Source organism: Cannabis sativa, chromosome 1, assembly GCF_029168945.1.
Source record: "Cannabis sativa cultivar Pink pepper isolate KNU-18-1 chromosome 1, ASM2916894v1, whole genome shotgun sequence".
Taxonomy (NCBI): Eukaryota; Viridiplantae; Streptophyta; class Magnoliopsida; order Rosales; family Cannabaceae; genus Cannabis; species Cannabis sativa.
In genome coordinates this window covers 72885732-72902066 of record NC_083601.1, presented here as the reverse complement: position 1 = coordinate 72902066, position 16335 = coordinate 72885732, and the positions used below count along the sequence as shown (strand labels likewise).

The following is a 16335-nucleotide window of genomic DNA, read 5'->3' as shown; positions in this document are numbered from 1 at the left end:
GATGTAATGGTTGTATACTTAAAGTAAATCATTACTAGATTCATGGATGACCTAATCGAAATCTTAAGAAAAGCTAGAACTGCTAACCCTGGTTTGCATGTTTGTTAGCTATTCTAAGTGATTAGGGGTGGAGCATCCCATAATCATTAGACAAGAAAGTGTTTGTTTAAACAAATACTGCTTTTCTAAGAAAATGACTAAGTCTGAAAATAAAGTAGCAAATAAAGGAGATATTTTTTCTTGATTCCATAAGTGTTCTATCATCTTATTAGTTACAAGATGATCCCACTACCTCTGTTGTCTTAACACAACTGAAGAGGTCTATACCATTTAGTTTTCTTTGACATAGTTCACGGTACCTTGTTGTAGTGGGAGAGTTTCTAGGAACTCACCTTGTTATAACTTGGAAGACACTAGTGATTAAAATCCATTGTGAGTTTAAACAAGTAATGGATTGTCAAGATAAGAAACTAAGAAGAAAGCCAATAGAACTATGGTTTGATCCATTCACATGGAGTAACCTAAAGTTTTCTATTACAAGGACATGATAGGAAATTTTCGTTCATAAGTCTATTCAATGGACTTAACAAAAATTCCTGTTCCTAGTATTATAGGTATGAGTTTATCTAAACCTATGGCTTGTGGTATACCTGGTAATTACTTACTCTAATGCAAGCATGAGATGCTGATGCATTTTCTTTCCAATGGCAATCTATAGAAGCTTCACAACTTCTTAGATATAGATTTTATTTATCTAAGGAAAAGTCTCAACTATTCCAGAGAAGATAAAGCCATGAAAGAATTTCTTAAATCAACAGTGAGAGGTCTCAGATATGCTTTAGTATGCCTTAGACCAGACACCTACTGTTGAGTGGTAGTAATGAGTAAGTATCAGATTAATCTAGGAGAGGAACATTGGAAGACAATCAAGTAAATTTTTAAGATTAAGAAGAGGAACTATATGTTAGTCAATAAGGGTGGTTTTGAAACTCTTAGACTACACCACATCAGATTTCAAGACTTGCCTTTGTGCTATTAAGTCTGCTGATGAGATGGTGATTACTTTGGGGGTGGAGTAGTGATGTTGGAGAAGTGTAACAACCTATCTGAAATCACTTGGTCTACCAGAAAGAGACTGAATGTTAAAAGTTGCAGGAAAGATACTTTTTCAGTCTAAGGAAAGTTCTATACATTTGTGGCAGTGTTCCAACTTGCCTTAACTACTAGGGTTACTTCCTGTGTAACAAAAGAGTAGTTGCCCAAAAGTATAGAATCCAGTATCCCAAGAAAAAAAGTAGACATATAGAGAGGAATTTCACATTATCAAGGATTTTGTGATTAAGGAAGAGTAATGGTGGAGAAGAGGTTGTGTTTAATTCAACCTGTCAGATCCCATTACGAGGAGTATACTACTATTACACTTGATTGGTATATCAAGGTGTTAATGATTATTTGAAATGCACTTTTTGTTTTATATTAGTGCAAGTGGGAGTTTGTTGGGTTTTATGCCCTAAATAAAACTCATTTCATATAATCAGATTTACTTATTAATAAAGATCAGAAATAACATTTTATGTTGCATGGTTCACATGATTTATTTCATTATTATATGTGTATATAATGTATGAATTCTTTTTAAGTCCAGAACATATGAGTTTGTTAAAGATTATAGTGTTGTCAGCACAGTGGAATATAATCTTTATTATATGTTCAAAAGTTGATTCCCTGATTTGTCAGAACACTGGATTTAGACTGACATGGTATAATCAGCGATAGGTATTCTTACACCTTGGAAAAGTGTTATGTCCTTTCCAGGACATTGGCAAAGTTTACCAGTATCGGATGTATGGAGTATACATTGGAATGGACCGATATTGAACTTTGAATTAGATTTTGAAACTTACCGTAAATATCTATTCAATTCAATATCACATGTTGATCCTAGATCACATGATCGAAATCCTGATATGGTTAGGCTCAATTTCAAGAGTGTTACTCGTGTTCTTTGATTTGTTAGTTAAGCCTAGTTTTGTATCAGGGTGATACGTACATTTTGGGAACACGGTAGTACAATTGAGTGGGGGAGCGCTAACATAAATATGGAATCTATAGCTTCTATTTGGCAAATAGAAGTAAAGGATGATTTCCTTCGAGCTTAACCAAACGAAGATAAATGGTGGAGATCTCATTTCACTTAGGTGAAATATCATTTATACAGGGTTAAGTGTTTTAAGGATAAAATACATTGTAGGGTGTTACGGTAATTTAATCCTGTACAGTGTAAATCATCTATATAGAGGATCATTGATCACATTAGGGTTATAACAATGGATAACTAATGACGTGTCTATATCGTGGAACATATAGAGCGTTTCTATATGACTGAGAGTGCAATTCCAAGTTCTAAGTGTGGATTCAATGAGGAATTAATAAGTTAGGGAATTTACTTGGTAAATTCGGTTCGACTTATTGGAAGCTCGGTTATATAGACCCATGGTCCCCATACTAGTTGAGGCCATACTGCTTGTAAGACTCAGTTAATTGATTTTAATTAATCAATTATAATTCTAAAAGTTAGACTATGTCTACTTTATGAATTCTCACAGTTTAAGGATGAAATCGTAAAGAAAAGGGTTTCTAGGTTTAATTATTAATTAAGAGACTTTGTATGTCTAATTAATAATTATTTTAAATGACAATATTATTTAATAATCTATTTTAGTTATTAAATAATTAGTTTTGGCATTTAAATGATTAGAATTGGAAAAATGGCATTTTTTTGGAGAAATTGAAATAAAATTGAGGAAACTCCAAAATCCAAGTGAGGCCCATATTCCCTCTATGGCCGAGCACTCCCTTTGTGTTTCCCAATTATTATTTTTATTTTTTAATTGTCATGTAATTGCTAATCAAAGCCTAGCTATAATAGGAAAGTGGCGGATCACACTAAATAAGGCAGTTGATTGATTACACAGTAATTAAGGAAACTGTTTTATTTGGAAAGTTGTGCTCTCCCTTCTCCCTATATAAAGCAACCTTGTTCTCTTCTCTTGTATGCATGAGAAGCCTGATAACTCTAGAAATTAGAGTTATTTTTCACATTTTTTTTTACTAAAAATTGGTTTAGTTCTTAAGTTCTTAATTAATTTAGTAAGTTTTTAATTATTTTTGAATTTATTAGCTTTATTGTAATTTTATATGTTTTTGTGTGTTTTTATAATTATTTTATTATAATATGTTATGTAGTATTTATTTTTAATTTTATTTTAGTTTTCTAATTAATTTTATGTATTTTTAGGTGTATTTGGTGGAAAAAGTAGGGATTAAATTGAAGAACATGTGAAGAATTTGGGGTTAAAATGCAATTTTACAAGTAAAATCAGATCAGCCCTGTTTCAAGACCCACTCTCGGTCAGAAAAGTTGACTCAATCCGAGCCATCCAATGTCAGATCTGAGGGCTGCCATTTGTGCGTGTGGTGCACACCCGACCAAGGCAAGTGTACCTGCCAACCGCCTGCAGGTGTGGTCCCCAGCAGCATCAGCCCTCTCCAACAGCAGCTTGCCACGCGTCCCCTGGTCCCCACTTCCGTCAGCGCCCATCCAACAGCAGCTGCCAGCTTCCTTCCGCGTGGGACCCATCCGTCAGCGCCCAGCCTACCAGCAAGCGCCACGTCCCGCCTCGTCAGCCTTCCCAACGAACCAGCGTGCGCCACGTCCCCAGCCATCAGCTCTAGTCGTCCAACCCGAGCTCGCCACGTGTATCTGCTGAGAACAAAGAAAAAAAAGGCAGTTAAATTAATTGCTTTATTCCTATTTTCTGATACACATAAAAAACCAAAAATCCATATTTTCTCCCACATATTACACATAAATACTCTATTTACTCTTCCCAATTTATTTCACCTAAATAAACATTCCTATTTTATTTTTTTACCATATCCTTTCACTACTTTTACATCCTTACAAAACATTTATTTTTTCCAATACTCTTACACATACTCTATTTATCCATTCTCTTCCCAACACTAATTAAATTAATCATTTTATTTATTTATTTTGATTAATTTAATTCTCTAATTTTGCCTATAAATATGGTGTTGGAAGACCATTTCAAATCACATCTCTTCACCCCCCCTAAACACCTCTTCAACCCAAAAACACTTCTCCATTCCACACTCTTCATTTTTACCATTTACTTTCTACCATTTTTACACTTTGAAGAGCATGTCAAGTATGTTTATCTTTTGTAATTTTTATCTAGTTATGAGCTTCTAATCTTTTTTCAAGATTATTAAGATAATGATGAAGCAAAATGTAACTAGATAGTGTTTATGTTTGTATGTTGATTTCCCATTTGTGCTATAAAGTTCATGGATTTTTCTATCAAAAATATGTCTTTTTCATCTTCAATATCATGTATTTTTGATTGTTAAAGCATATTTCTACTTAGTTCTTCATTATGCAAAAATATAATACTCTTTGATTAAATGTCTTTCATTAAATTGTTTACATCTAATTCTTAGAATATAAGTGTTATATTTTGCCTAAACATAGTTTCTTTGATTTTGTGTAGTTTCATTAAATTGTAACACATTTAATGCTTAGAAATTATACATTTTATAAGTGAAGAAAAATCCTACCTTTTTGAAAATAACTTGTACTTAAATGAAAAATATATTTTGGAAAATATGGTGAGATTTATTTCAACTATATCTAAAACTTGGGAATCAATATACTTATAAATATTATTGAACTTGCATTTTGTGGATTCTAATATCTTAATAATCTTATTTTACACATCTTATTTGAAAATCATTTTCATACTCACTCATCTTTAATCTTAAGTATTTTAGTTACTTGTCTTTTATTTTATTTTGCAAAACCAAAATCCTATCAAATATTTGGAGCTAGGTTAGATTATTCTTATTTTGTTTGAAATAGTTTCTTTTGATGTTAGTCAACTCCCATGGGTTCGACCTTGCACTTACATGAACACTATATTCCGAAACGATTCGTGCACTTGCGAGTATAAATATTAAAACCCTCACTTTTGAGGACAACAAGTTTTTGGCGCCGTTGCCGGGGAGTTGCTAGAAAGAAACGATCTTTCTACAAGGTAAGTAATACTCTTCTACTAGTTATTTTTTTTATTTTCTCATTTTCGTCAAAAAAAAAAAGTTAAAAAAAATATATCGAAAAAAGTTGAAAAAAAAAGGGAAGTTATACATATATATTGTTATATATTATATATTATATATTATACTATATATACATATTTATTGGTAGTTGATGGCATTTTGTGCCTCCTACATATATACTTGTTAGTTGAGTGCATTTTTGCCTCCTAACCTTTTTTTCTTTTAGTAGTTGAGTGCATTTTGTGCCTCCTACATACTTGATAGTTGAGTGCATTTTTGCCTCCTATTATCCCCTCTAGTGATGGCATTAGTGCCTCCTAGCTTTTATTTTTGTTTATCATTTTAGTTGATGGCATCTTGTGCCTCCTAAAATCTTATTATTGCTACTAATATTACTACTACTACTACTACTATTATTATTATAGTTAGTTGATGGCATTTTGTGCCTCCTAACTTTAATATAACTATCTATCATTATTATTGTATTTATTTAGTTGTAATTTTATTTACTTTGCTTAAGAAAATACTTGAAAAAAAAAAATTAAAAACAAAGCTTGTTCTTTCAACATAAGCAATTTTTGCTTAAAGGAAATTTGGCAAAGTTCCCATCCACACTTAATAATTAACCCCGGGGAGTTGTTATTAAGTCGTGAGTAAGTGGAATCAAATAGGCCTGGGAACAAGTCAAACCAAAAAAAAAAAAATTGAAAAATTAAAAATTTACAAAAAAATCATAATCTCTTTGTGCTATAAGTATGCTCTGTGGTTGCGGTTTATAACTGATCTTCCACATCAGAAATTTGTCTTCTTGAGATTATTGTGTGTTATTTGTGTTTCTTTGTGAAATTTGTGACATTGCATGCATCATTGGCAACGTGATTCTAAAAATCGTTTGGTAAAAAGAGTAGTAACTTTAGGTGAAATCGAAAGTGTTTTTGAAAAATTAAGCATAATGGAACAAGAACCTAATATTGCGTAAGAAAAAACACTACTTGAATATTTTTCACCTATTTCATCTAATGCTCCATCATGCATTGTTTTGCCTACTACTAATGCCACTCATTTTGAACTTAAACCTTCAATCATTCAATTGTTGCCTTCTTTTTATGGTTTAGAAAGAGAAGACCCTTACATGCATGTAAAAGATTTCTTAGAAATTTGCTCAACTTTTCGTTTTCAAAATTTTTCGGATGAATCGGTTAAGCTTAGGTTGTTTCCTTTTTCTTTAAAAGATAGAGCCAAAGCTTGGTTAAACTCACTTCCAACTGGAACCATAACCACTTGGGAACAACTTTTTAATAAATTTCTTGCCAAATTTTTCCCCATGTCCAAAACTGATAATTTAAGAAGAGAAATCTCCGAATTTTATCAAAAAGATAATGAAGAATTTTATGAATGTTGGGAAAGATTTAAAGATTTATTATTAAAATGCCCCCACCATGGTTTTGAAAAATGGAGACTTGTAAAATATTTTTATGATGGTTTAACCCCTTCAAACCGACAAATGATTCAATCTATGCATACCGGAAAATTTTTGAAATTACAAGGGCAAGAGGCTTGGGAAGCTCTTGAAGAATTATCTGTTAATTCACAACAATGGAATTATTCTGAGCCTAGGTCTAGAGCAAATAATTCACCTAAAAGAGGAGGGAAATATGAAATTAAAGAAGAAACTGATTTGAGAACATCTTTTGAAAAATTAGCAAGAAAAGTAGAAGCCTTAGTCATAAGTCAAACTATGAATTCTCATGTTCAACCTAAAAAAGAGGTTTTTGCTAGTACTTGTCATAATGATCAATCATGTCCTTCTTTTCTTGAAACATTTTCCGAAGAGGCTAATGCATTACATTCATATGGTAAACCAAATGATAGCCCATTTTCTAACACATACAATCCTAATTGGAGAAACCATCCCAATTTTTCATGGAGACAAAACCAACCACAAATGAACCAAGGAAACCAATTCAACATGCCAAATCCGAATCATGCCCAACCAAGTCAACCTTACCCTCCACAAAGAAAGCCTTCCTTAGAAGACACTTTACAACAATTCATGCAATCCACCCAACAAATCATGCAAAATCAATCTCAATCCATTGCCAAACTTGAGACACAATTGGGTCAACTTGCCAATGCCGTAACTGAGAGAGAAAAAGGAAGATTTCCTAGCCAACCCGTCCCAAATCCTAAAGGCCAATATGAAGTAGGAGTCCCAAGTCATAAAGAAGAAGCCAAGTCTATTTCAACTCTTAGGTCCGGAAAACAAATTGCCAAACCCGATTATATACCTCAAGTTGAAAAAGACCAAAGCCAACCTCAAAGTTCCAACACAAATGACTTGTCAAAAGATAATGATCAAATTCTTCCTTCCATTCCAAAAGCTCCTTTTCCACAAAGATTACTCCCAATCAAGAAAGGCAACCAATATAGTGACATCTTAGAAGTGTTCAAACAAGTAAGTATCAACATCCCCTTCTTAGATGCCATTAAACAAATTCCTGCCTACTCCAAATTCCTGAAAGACCTTTGCACTGTTAAAAGAAACACTAATGTTCCAAAAAAGGCATTTTTAACTGAACAAGTTAGTTCCATAATTCAATACAAAAGCCTTGTGAAATATAAAGATCCTGGTTGTCCAACAATTTCATGCATCATTGGTGATCATTTTATTAACAAAGCTTTACTTGATTTAGGAGCTAGTGTGAATTTATTGCCTTATTCTGTTTATAAGCAACTTGGTCTAGGAGAATTAAAACCAACTTCTATAACACTTCAATTAGCTGATCGTTCTGTGAAAATTCCTAGAGGTATTATAGAAGATGTTTTAATTAAAGTGGATAAGTTCTATTTTCCTGTTGATTTCATTGTTCTTGATACTCAACCTGTTGAAAATGCTCATGCTCAAATACCCATCATTTTAGGTAGACCATTTTTAGCTACATCTAATGCAATTATCAACTGTCGTAATGGTGTATTGAAATTATCTTTTGGAAACATGACTGTTGAATTGAATGTTTTTAATGTTGCTAAATCTGTTGAGTGTGAGGAAATACATGAAGTAAACATGATTAACACGGAAAATATGTTTGAAATGGACATGAATGAATCTTTTGAAACTTATGCAAAAATGTTTGGAATGTGCTTAAATGTTGATGATTTTATTCATGATGTCAATTCTTTACTTGAGTCTACCCCACTAATGGATACTAAAAAATGGAAAGCCAAAATTGAACCATGTATTCCATTAGAGCATGTTGAGTCAACTCCTGAACTACCAAAGTTAGATCTTAAACCTTTGCCCGACACTTTGAAATATGCATTTCTAGGAGAGTCTAACACTTATCCCGTTATCATTGCATCTGATTTAGATGAAAAACAAGAAACAAAATTGTTAGATATCCTTAGAAAGCATAAAAAGGCCATAGGTTGGACCATGGGAGACATTAAGGGAATCAGCCCAGCTGTGTGCATGCATAGAATTCATTTAGAAGAAAATGCTAAGCCCTCCCGAGAAAGTCAAAGAAGATTAAATCCAAACATGAAAGAGGTAGTAAGAGATGATGTAATTAAAATGTTAGATGTAGGGATCATTTACCCTATTTCTGACAGTCCATGGGTTAGTCCTGTTCAAGTTGTTCCGAAAAAGTCTGGGATCACTGTTGTTAAAAATGAACAAAATGAGTTAATCCCTACTAGAGTCCAAACTGGGTGGAGAGTGTGTATAGACTATAGAAAGTTGAATAGTGTCACTAGGAAAGACCACTTCCCATTACCCTTCATTGACCAAATGCTTGAACGATTAGCTGGCCATGCTTATTATTGCTTTCTTGATGGGTATTCGGGATATAACCAAATCCCCATTGCCCCCGAAGATCAAGAAAAGACTACCTTTACTTGCCCTTTTGGAACCTTTGCATATCGGCGCATGCCTTTTGGTCTTTGTAATGCTCCTGCAACATTTCAAAGATGTATGATTGCAATATTTTCTGATATGGTTGAAAGAAATCTTGAAGTGTTTATGGATGATTTTTCTGTGTTTGGAAATTCTTTTGATGATTGTTTGCACCATCTTTCTCTTGTTTTAATTCGTTGCAAAGAAATGAATTTAGTTCTTAATTGGGAAAAATGTCATTTCATGGTTAAAAAGGGAATTGTCTTAGGTCATGTGATTTCATCTCAAGGAATAGAAGTTGATAAAGCAAAAGTAGATCTTATTTCAAAACTTCCTCCACCTAAGACAGTAAAAGAAATTAGATCATTCTTAGGCCATGCCGGTTTTTATAGAAGATTCATAAAAGACTTTAGCAAAATTTCACGCCCTTTATGTCATTTACTTGGAAAAGAAAATGCTTTTGTCTTTGATAATGATTGCCATGTTGCCTTTGAAAAATTGAAATCCCTTTTAACTAGTGCGCCTATTATTCGCCCTCCCGATTGGAATGTTCCTTTTGAAATAATGTGTGATGCTTCTGATTATGCAATTGGTGCTGTTTTAGGACAAAGAATTAACAAGTTACCTCATGTAATATACTATGCTAGCAAAACTTTAAATGAAGCTCAATTGAATTACACTACAACTGAAAAAGAATTGCTTGCTGTTGTGTTTGCATTAGAGAAGTTTAGGTCTTATTTGTTAGGATCTAAAATAATTGTCTATTCTGATCATGCTGCATTGAAATATCTCTTGTCGAAAAAAGATGCTAAATCTCGTTTAATTCGTTGGATCTTGCTTTTACAAGAATTTGATTTAGAGATACGTGATAAAAAAGGTTCTGAAAATGTTGTAGCTGATCATTTGTCTAGAATTGTTGTTGAAACTAATCATGATTCCACCACTATCATTGAAACTTTTCCTGATGAACAACTCATGCATGTATCTTCTTTTCCTTGGTATGCTGATATTGTCAATTATTTGGTCACTGGTGAAATTCCTTCTCATTGGTCTAAACAAGATAAATCTAAATTTTATGCTGAAGTGAAAAATTTCATGTGGGATGATCCTTATTTGTTTAAATATTGCCCCGATCAAATAATAAGAAGATGCATTCCAAATTGTGATCAATCTAAAATCATATCTTTTTGTCATGATCATGCATGTGGTGGACATTTTAGTGGTAAGAAAACTGCTTTGAAAATTTTACAATGTGGATTTTATTGGCCTACTATTTTTCATGACACTTATATGCATTGTAAATCTTGTGAGCGTTGCCAAAAATTAGGAAGTGTAACTAGGAGAAACATGATGCCTTTAAATCCTATTCTTATTGTTGAAATATTTGATGTTTGGGGCATTGATTTTATGGGTCCATTTCCTAATTCATTCGGTAATTTATACATTCTTGTTGGTGTTGATTATGTGTCTAAATGGGTAGAAGCTATCGCATGCCACACTAATGACCACAAAGTTGTGCTTAAGTTTTTGAAAGAAAATATTTTCTCACGATTTGGTTCACCACGTGCCATCATTAGTGATAATGGTACACACTTTTGTAATAGGCCTTTTGAACATTTAATGAAACAATATGGCATTACACATAAAGTCACTACACCTTATCACCCACAAACTAGTGGTCAAGTTGAAATATCAAATAGGGAGATTAAGCACATCTTAGAGAAAACTGTCAACCCCACTAGGAAAGATTGGTCCCTAAGACTCATTGATGCATTATGGGCATATCGTACCGCATATAAAACGCCCATTGGAATGTCTCCCTATAGACTTGTTTATGGGAAGGCATGCCACTTACCCGTTGAGTTAGAACATAGAGCCTATTGGGCTATCAAGCAACTTAATTTTTCCTTAGACAAAGCGGGTGAGAAAAGAAAGCTTCAACTGAATGAGTTAGAAGAGCTTAGGCATGATGCATATGACTATTCGAAAAAGTATAAGGACCGAATGAAATTTTACCATGACAAAAATATTTTGAGAAAAGATTTTTCTCCCGGTCAAAAAGTCCTTTTATACAATTCTCGTTTGCATCTCTTTCCGGGAAAGTTACGCTCTAGGTGGGTAGGTCCATACATTATCCGCACTGTTTTTCCACATGGAGCCATTGAAATTGAAAATCCTAATAATGGTAATGTATTCAAAGTTAATGGACAAAAATTGAAACCATTTTTAGAATTGAAAAATGTGGAAGTGGATGAAATCCTCCTTGAGGATCCAATTTACCATGATCCTTAATTGCTCTCATCAATTCTTGGTAATATGTGTTTTTTTTATGTTTTAGATTAACTTTTTGTTTTGATTTTGTTTCCCTTTTGTTGCACTCTTGACATTGCTCCAAGATGAGGTATGACCATTCTAAACTCTCAACTCTTTTACTTTCAATTTATATTTGTATTTTGATACATTGAGGACAATGCATAAATTAAGTTTGGGGTGGTGAGTTCCTATGGTTATTTCTTTCATGTGCTTAAAAATGGTAGAGTATTATTTTTCACTTTTAAAAAATTATTGTTTGGATGCTAAAGTAGTAATATTATATATTTTTATAAAAAAAAAACAAAGAAAAATGTTTATTATTATTTTTCTAGTAAAAAAAAAAAACAAACAAAAAAAACAAAAAAAAAATATATATTAATTTTCTATATATATATTTATGCCTTAAAAAAAAAAAAAAAAAAAAAAAAAAAAAAAACCCTTTGGTGATATCCCCTTTTTCCTATGATAATACCCTTGATTGAGTTTGATTTTAATTTATACAATTATGAATCTCTTTTAAGCTTTATTTTTAATTCTTGGGTCAATTTTGCTAAAAAATCAAATTTTGAAAAAAAATTATTTATCTTGTTATGTGAAATAAATATTTTGTTACAATAATTTTTCCAGAATTCACATAATAATTTGATGAATAGATTTTAGATTTATAACTTAAATTATATTTTCAAAGCAAGATTGACTATTGAATTAATTACATGAGTTTAATTTTTATTCATATTTTTTATAAGCTATTTTCAATGTGCAATTTTTGAGGACATTTTTTTATATCACCAAAATAAAAAAAAAAAAAAAAAATTGTGTGTTTTTAATTTTTCTTTTGCTTGAGGACTAGCAAAATTTTAAGTTTGGGGTTGTGATAACTCTAGAAATTAGAGTTATTTTTCACATTTTTTTTTTACTAAAAATTGGTTTAGTTCTTAAGTTCTTAATTAATTTAGTAAGTTTTTAATTATTTTTGAATTTATTAGCTTTATTGTAATTTTATATGTTTTTGTGTGTTTTTATAATTATTTTATTATAATATGTTATGTAGTATTTATTTTTAATTTTATTTTAGTTTTCTAATTAATTTTATGTATTTTTAGGTGTATTTGGTGGAAAAAGTAGGGATTAAATTGAAGAACATGTGAAGAATTTGGGGTTAAAATGCAATTTTACAAGTAAAATCAGATCAGCCCTGTTTCAAGACCCACTCTCGGTCAGAAAAGTTGACTCAATCCGAGCCATCCAATGTCAGATCGGAGGGCTGCCATTTGTGCGTGTGGTGCACACCCGACCAAGGCAAGTGTACCTGCAACCGCCTGCAGGTGTGGTCCCCAGCAGCATCAGCCCTCTCCAACAGCAGCTTGCCACGCGTCCCCTGGTCCCCACTTCCGTCAGCGCCCATCCAACAGCAGCTGCCAGCTTCCTTCCGCGTGGGACCCATCCGTCAGCGCCCAGCCTACCAGCAAGCGCCACGTCCCGCCTCGTCAGCCTTCCCAACGAACCAGCGTGCGCCACGTCCCCAGCCATCAGCTCTAGTCGTCCAACCCGAGCTCGCCACGTGTATCTGCTGAGAACAAAGAAAAAAAGGCAGTTAAATTAATTGCTTTATTCCTATTTTCTGATACACATAAAAAACCAAAAATCCATATTTTCTCCCACATATTACACATAAATACTCTATTTACTCTTCCCAATTTATTTCACCTAAATAAACATTCCTATTTTATTTTTTTACCATATCCTTTCACTACTTTTACATCCTTACAAAACATTTATTTTTTCCAATACTCTTACACATACTCTATTTATCCATTCTCTTCCCAACACTAATTAAATTAATCATTTTATTTATTTATTTTGATTAATTTAATTCTCTAATTTTGCCTATAAATATGGTGTTGGAAGACCATTTCAAATCACATCTCTTCACCCCCCCTAAACACCTCTTCAACCCAAAAACACTTCTCCATTCCACACTCTTCATTTTTACCATTTACTTTCTACCATTTTTACACTTTGAAGAGCATGTCAAGTATGTTTATCTTTTGTAATTTTTATCTAGTTATGAGCTTCTAATCTTTTTTCAAGATTATTAAGATAATGATGAAGCAAAATGTAACTAGATAGTGTTTATGTTTGTATGTTGATTTCCCATTTGTGCTATAAAGTTCATGGATTTTTCTATCAAAAATATGTCTTTTTCATCTTCAATATCATGTATTTTTGATTGTTAAAGCATATTTCTACTTAGTTCTTCATTATGCAAAAATATAATACTCTTTGATTAAATGTCTTTCATTAAATTGTTTACATCTAATTCTTAGAATATAAGTGTTATATTTTGCCTAAACATAGTTTCTTTGATTTTGTGTAGTTTCATTAAATTGTAACACATTTAATGCTTAGAAATTATACATTTTATAAGTGAAGAAAAATCCTACCTTTTTGAAAATAACTTGTACTTAAATGAAAAATATATTTTGGAAAATATGGTGAGATTTATTTCAACTATATCTAAAACTTGGGAATCAATATACTTATAAATATTATTGAACTTGCATTTTGTGGATTCTAATATCTTAATAATCTTATTTTACACATCTTATTTGAAAATCATTTTCATACTCACTCATCTTTAATCTTAAGTATTTTAGTTACTTGTCTTTTATTTTATTTTGCAAAACCAAAATCCTATCAAATATTTGGAGCTAGGTTAGATTATTCTTATTTTGTTTGAAATAGTTTCTTTTGATGTTAGTCAACTCCCATGGGTTCGACCTTGCACTTACATGAACACTATATTCCGAAACGATTCGTGCACTTGCGAGTATAAATATTAAAACACTCACTTTTGAGGACAACAAAGCCATAAGCCACGAAATTCAAGAGAGAAAAAGAGAGAAAAATTCGAAATCCTTGTGAGATGAGTAGTGCCCACACACATCAAGTGGTATCTCAATCATAGTATGGAAGACTATGGAATTTCTGCATCAAAGGAGGAGAAAAGAAGATCCATGTTCAGATCTTGGTGATGCTCTGCTACAGAAAGGAATCAAGGGCTAGAGATCTGAACGGAAGGAGTCATATTATTCCGCTGCACCCACTGTAAGGTTTTCTAACTTTATATGTGTTTATTTTCATTGTTTTAGAATTCATATTAGGTTGTTAATCCAACATACTTGTTAGTAAATCTAGATCCTGGTAAAATAATTTCCAACAGATATGTAGGCAGCTCGATTAATTAAATGGACTGAGTTCAACTGCAATTCCAAATTCACTCCAAATTTTCCCTAATTATTTTAATTATTTAATGTCATTGTAATTGGAATCAAAGGGTATTTTCTTTAAATAAAAGGATTGTAATTAAGAGATTATTTTTATAATCTTGAATGGGTCGAATTTAAATTAATAAACTCTTATGCTATAATTTTGGCATAGGTGAAATTATGTTTTGCATTTATTTTTAACATTCTAAATGTGAAATTTTTGCTTAACAAGTACATTACAAGTATATATAGTGGTACTGGTAGAGGCAGTCACATATTTAAGTGAGGGCAAAAAAAAATTAGAATACTAATAATGAAAAATATAATTTTAATTGAGAAAAGTATAAATTTTAGTGGGATAAAATAAAAATATTTAAAAATAATATGAGAAATATAAATTTTATAAAGATAAAAATGAAAAATATAAAATTGATGGGGACAAAAAAAAAAAGATTTATACAATCGCAAGGAAAAAATTATATGTGACAAGCCAACATGCGGCCAGGAAGAATTTCCTACACCACGGTATATTACAAAACATATGATGTTATTGAAATTAAGTTAAAATTAAAAAAGATAGCAACAATCTTATTATGCATTTTACAGTGTTATAGTATATATTGAACTTGATGACAATATAAAGAGCCTATCTGTTGACATGTTCGCAGATATTGTGGAAAAAATATTTTTCATGTAATGCTGCCCAACTAATAGAATACATGTATTGCAGAGGTGTAGTTTTAAAAAAATAATAAAGTTTTACATGTCTTTCATAAGTTGATTTTTTTAATTAAATAAGTTATGCACACCATATCTTATCATCTTAAATGAAAATACATCACAGGAACACCGCCGCTTTGTTGACACTACCATATTCAATTTATCACTGAAAAAATGGACAATCCAGTTATATGCGGACCCGGTTAGAATGAAAAGTGCAAAATATAAAAATTACACTATTGTCTCTATCGAAGCAAATGAAGTTTGAAATCCACCAATGAGTATCATAAGTTTTCATATCTACAATTTTTAGACAAATGCTATATTCAATTATCAACAATTTAGAGATTGATTTTTAATTTTATTTTTATTTTACACCCATTTAAGTAATATTTCTTTAAGTATTGGAACATCAATTTTTAGTTTATTTTTGGATTAAACTATGAACATATTTAAATTATCAAGCTTTCTTAAACACTAATATATTGCATTCGATATTCACTTTTAATTGACAACATTGTAAACTATAATATTTTGATACACATAATAATAATCTCACATAATAATTAATAATATTCTTTTTTTAATTTTTAATTGTATCACTTTCAAATAACATATAAAAAAATTAACATAAAATTTAGTATACGTGACTCGCAGGTAACTTTTTTGCTAATCTATATATATATATACTTAAATAGAGTTAATTCTATAGTATATTATTTTACAATACAATGTACTTAACACCATTAGCACGTAAAGCAATCAACATTCATATAAAGTTATTGCTTGATTAATTTTATTAAAATGCTATAACATCTATCAAGTTTCAAGTCTTCAATAATATGCATGCTATATATATTAATTTCGAATAAGATTGTACAAGTGTCGTGCAAATCTTCAGGTGGTCTCCAATTAATGATAGATTATTATTTCAAACTTGTAGATAACAATTCTAGAGAAGGAAAAAACAAATAATAAAGGATCACATATCATATAATCTAA

At 31.4% G+C, this 16335-nt stretch overlaps 1 non-coding gene across 1 annotated transcript; it reads right to left on the bottom strand.

The window, feature by feature from the left end:
- Positions 1-6478: 6478 nt before the first annotated feature.
- Positions 6479-6585, bottom strand: LOC133033774 (small nucleolar RNA R71). Its single transcript, XR_009685838.1, has one exon. It is a non-coding gene; the product is annotated as a small nucleolar RNA R71 (small nucleolar RNA).
- Positions 6586-16335: the final 9750 nt, after the last annotated feature.